Source organism: Mustela lutreola (assembly GCF_030435805.1).
Source record: "Mustela lutreola isolate mMusLut2 chromosome 5 unlocalized genomic scaffold, mMusLut2.pri SUPER_5_unloc_1, whole genome shotgun sequence".
In the NCBI taxonomy this organism is placed as follows: domain Eukaryota; kingdom Metazoa; phylum Chordata; class Mammalia; order Carnivora; family Mustelidae; genus Mustela; species Mustela lutreola.
Window position 1 is genome coordinate 953,686 of NW_026709258.1, and position 4,643 is coordinate 958,328.

A 4,643-nucleotide genomic window follows, 5' to 3' on the forward strand; every position below is an offset into this window, starting at 1 on the left:
CTGAAAGTGAAGGGATGGAGAAGCATCTTTCATTCTAAGGGGCATCAAAAGAAGGCTGGGGTAGCGATTCTCATATCAGATAAATTAGACTCCAAACTAAAGACTGTAGTCAGAGATACAGAAGGACACTACATAATCTTTAAAAGGGACTATCCACCAAGATGATCTAACAATTGTAAATATCTATGCTACCAATATGGGAGCAGCCAATTACTTAAGAAAGCTGTTAATCAAGATAAAGAGTAATATTGATATGAATACACTAATCGTAGGAGATCTTAACATGCCTCTCTCAGAAATAGACAGATGATCAAAGAAGAAAATCAATAAAGAAACAAGAGCATTGAATGACACATTGGACCAGATGGACCTCATAGATATATACAGAAAACTCCATCCTAAAACAACAGAATACTCATTCTTCTCAAGTGCATACAGAACCTTCTCCAGAATAGACCACATACTGGGTCACAAAGAGGACTCAACCTATACCAAAAGACTGAGATTATTCCCTGCATATTCTCAGATCACAATGTTTTGAAACTGGAGCTCATTCACAAGAAAAAGTTCAGAAGGAACTCAAACACCTCGAAGCTAAGGGCCACCTTGCTTAAGAATGCTTGCATCAACCAGGAGATCAAAGAAGAACTGAAACAATTCATGGAAACCAATGAGAATGAAGACACTTCAGTCCAAAACCTATGGGATACAGCAAAGTTCGTCCTACGGGGGAAAAACATAGCCATCCAAGCCTTTCTCAAAAACATGTTAAAATCCAGAATACACGAGCTCCTCTACACCTTAAAGAACTGGAGAATCAACCACAAATAAAACCAACTCCACACGTAAGAAGGAAAATCATCAGATTAGAGTTGAGATCAATGAGGTAGAAACCAGAGATACAGTAGAATGTATCAATGAAACTAGAAGCTGGTTTTTTGAAAGAATCAATAAGAGTGATAAAACATTGGCCACACTAATCCAAAAGAAAAGAGAGAAAGCCCAAATTCATAAAATTATGAATTAAAAGGGAGAGATCACAATTAACACCAAGGAAGTAGAAACAATCATCAGAAGTTATTATCAACAGTTATATGTCAATAAGCTTAGCAACCTTAGATGAAATTGATTCATTCCTGGAAAACTATAAACTACCAAAATTGAACCAGGAAGAAATCGACAACCTGAATAGAGTGATATCTAGTAACGAATTTGAAGCAGTAATCAAAAACCTCCCAAAAACAAGAGCCCAGGACCTGACGGATTCCCTGGGGAATTCTACCAAACTATAAAGAAGATATAACACCTATTGTCCAGAAGTTGTTTCAAAAAATTGAAGCAGAAGGAAAACTTCCAAAATCTATCTATGAAGCCAGCATTACCTTGATCCCCAAACCAGGCAAAGACCCTCCCAAAAAGGAGAATTTTAGACCAATATCACTGATGAATATTGATGCTAAGATTCTCAACAAGATCCTAGCAAACAGGATCCAACAGCACATTTAAATGATTTTACACCATGATCAGGTGGGATTCACCCATGTGCTACAAGGATGTTTCCACATTTGTAAATCAATCAATATGTTAGAACAAATTAAGAGAAGAGAGAAGAACCACATGGTCCTCTCAATTGATGCAGAAAACGCATTTGACAAAATCTAGCATCTGTTCCTGATTAAAACGCTTCAAAGTATAGGGATAGAGGGAAAATTCATGAACCTCATCAAATCTATCTATGAAAGACCCACAGCAATATCATCCTCAATGGGAAAAAGCTTGCAGCCTTCCATTGAGATCAGGAAGAAGACAAGGATGCCCACTTTCACCACCCTTGTTCAACATAGTATTAGAAGACCTAGCAACAGCAATCAGACAATGGAGAGAAATAAAAGGTATTCAAATTGGCAATGAAGAAGTCAAACTCTCTCTCTTTGCAGTTGACATGATTCCTTATATGAAAAACCCACAAAATCCCACCCCCAAACTACTAGAACTCATACAGCAATTAAGCAATGTGGCAGGATATAAAGTCAATGTGCAGAAATCATGGGTTTTCTTATATACTACCAATGAAAATACAGAAAGGGAAATTAGAGAATTGATTGCATTTACTATAGCACCAAGAACCATAAGATACCGGGGAATAAACCTTACCAAAGAGGTAAAGGATCTGTACTTCAGGAACTACAGAACACTCATGAAAGAACTTGAAGAAGACACAAAATGATGGAAGACCATTCCATGTTCTTGGATCAGAAGAATAAACATTGTTAAAATGCCTATACTGCCTAGAGCAATATTTAGTTTTAATGCCATTCCGATCAAAATTCTACCGGTATTCTTCAAAGAGCTGGAGCAAATAATCCAAAAATTTGTATGGAATCCGGAGAGACCCAAAATCGTGAAGGAAATGTTGAAAAACAAAAATAAAACTGTGGGTATCACGTTATCTGATTAAAAACTTTACTACAAAGCTGTGATCACCAAGACAGCATGCTACTGGCATAAAAACAGACAGATAGACCAGTGAAACAGTAGAGAGTAGAGAGATTAGAGAGCCCATATATGGACCGTCAACTCTATGGAAAGTGGCAACCTCCCACTCTCTGGCCTGTAGGAGCCAAGAGCTTGGGTCCCCACTCCTCAGTGTGCCCTTGGAGAAAAGCGCTCAATCACTTCCATCTCCCTGGTTTCAGGTTGTGCTCCAATCTCACCTGGCCTGTGAATGAGTGTTTCTGTCTCTGGCACATGGCCATGTTTGGAGTCTCCAAACCCAGCAGATCCCTGCCACTCTTCCAGGGGTGTCTTCCCAGATCTGCCACTTGTGGGGTCTTTCCTCAAAGAGCAGTGGTCTTACTGTGCTACAGATCACAGTTGAAGGTAACCCCAAGCTGAGAGCACACTCCTCTGCTCTGTCTCTGTAGCAAGATTCCCCACTCGAATACCTTCAAGATATGCTACACTCAGACACACCCAATCCTTCTGTGGCCCCATGGGACCCAAGAACATGCTGTCCCTGTGAGGGCTCCACTCCTGCTTAGCCTCTAGAGAAATGTCCTTCAGTGGAGCAGACTTCTAAAATTTCTGATTTTGTGCTGCATTGTTCCACTGCTTGCAAGGAGCTGGCCCCTTTTGCCATGTACTCTCTTCCTGTCACTTCGGATTCACTTCTCTGCAGGTCCTACCTTTCAGAAAGTGGTCAATTTTCTGTTTCTAGAACTGCTGCTCCTCTCTTAAATCTTGACAGTGGTGGCAAGAGAGTTAATGGTGGCACTAGTGTGGGCCCAAGGTGGTGCAGCTGGACTGCAGTGGCACCCAGGCTGCAGCAGGCAGGACTTCAGTGGGTGCCATCTTGGAGGACTCCCCAACCTTGTCACTTCTATTCAACATAGTAGTAGAAATCCAACTAGTCCAATCAGGACAACTATAAAAGAGAAAGAGACATAAGATGTTCAACTTAAAATGGAGTAAAACTTTGTTTTCAGATGGTAGAAAACATCTGTTTTCAGATGGTATGTATACGTATATATGTATGTATATGTGTATTTATGTACATACATAATATGTATATATGTACATATATACATATGTACATACTTATATGTATACATGTACATACATATATACATATGTGTACATATGCACATATGTATAGGTATACATATATACATATATGTGTATATGTATACATATATAACAGCATTATATATGTATAGGTATACCTATACATATATATGTTTTTTTCAGATAGCAGAAACCATATGTGTGTGTGTGTTTATACATGCACACACGCACACACACACACATATACATATATATATATATATATTTGGTTATTGTGCTTTTATATTATTTGTTTCTTGTGAGAAAATTGTTAGAACTAATAAAATATAAATAGAATACAAAATCAACACACAATGACTATCCAAAAATAATTTAAGAAAATTTATTTATAATAACATAAAAATTAAAAAAAAATACTTAGGAATAAAATTAAGGAGATAAAATCTCTGCATACTGAACATGAAAGCATATTGATAAATGAATGAAAAAAAATGTCTATACAGTCCAAAACAGTCAAAAGAGTCAATGCAATTCCTATCAAAGTTCAATTTTTCACGGAAATAGAAACAGTATAATCCTAAACTTCTTATAGTAACAGGAAAAAATTAATAATCAAATTGATTTAAAGAAAGAGGAACAAAGTGACAGACATCATATTACTTGTTTTCAATTTTTATTATAAAGTTATAGTAATAAAATAGTATGATACATAAAAAACATACATATAGATAAATGGAACAAAATAGATCCTAGAAATAAACTCATGCACGTGTGCTCAACTAATTCTAAGCAAAGTCACAATACACAATGGAGAAATGATAACCCTTTCAATAGATGTTAGGATACATATTTTTATTCTTTTGTGATTTTTTGTTGTCTTACATAGCTATTTTCTTTGTGATTTTACTTATTTAGAGAGAGAGAAAGAATGGGGGAGGGGCTGAGGACGAGACAAGAATTCAAGCAATCTCCTGCCAAGTGCAGAGGCTGATTCTGATACTGTACTTATTCTCATAACTCTAGGATCATGACCTAAGCCAAAATCAAGTTTCTGATGTTTAACCTATTGAGCCTAGTGA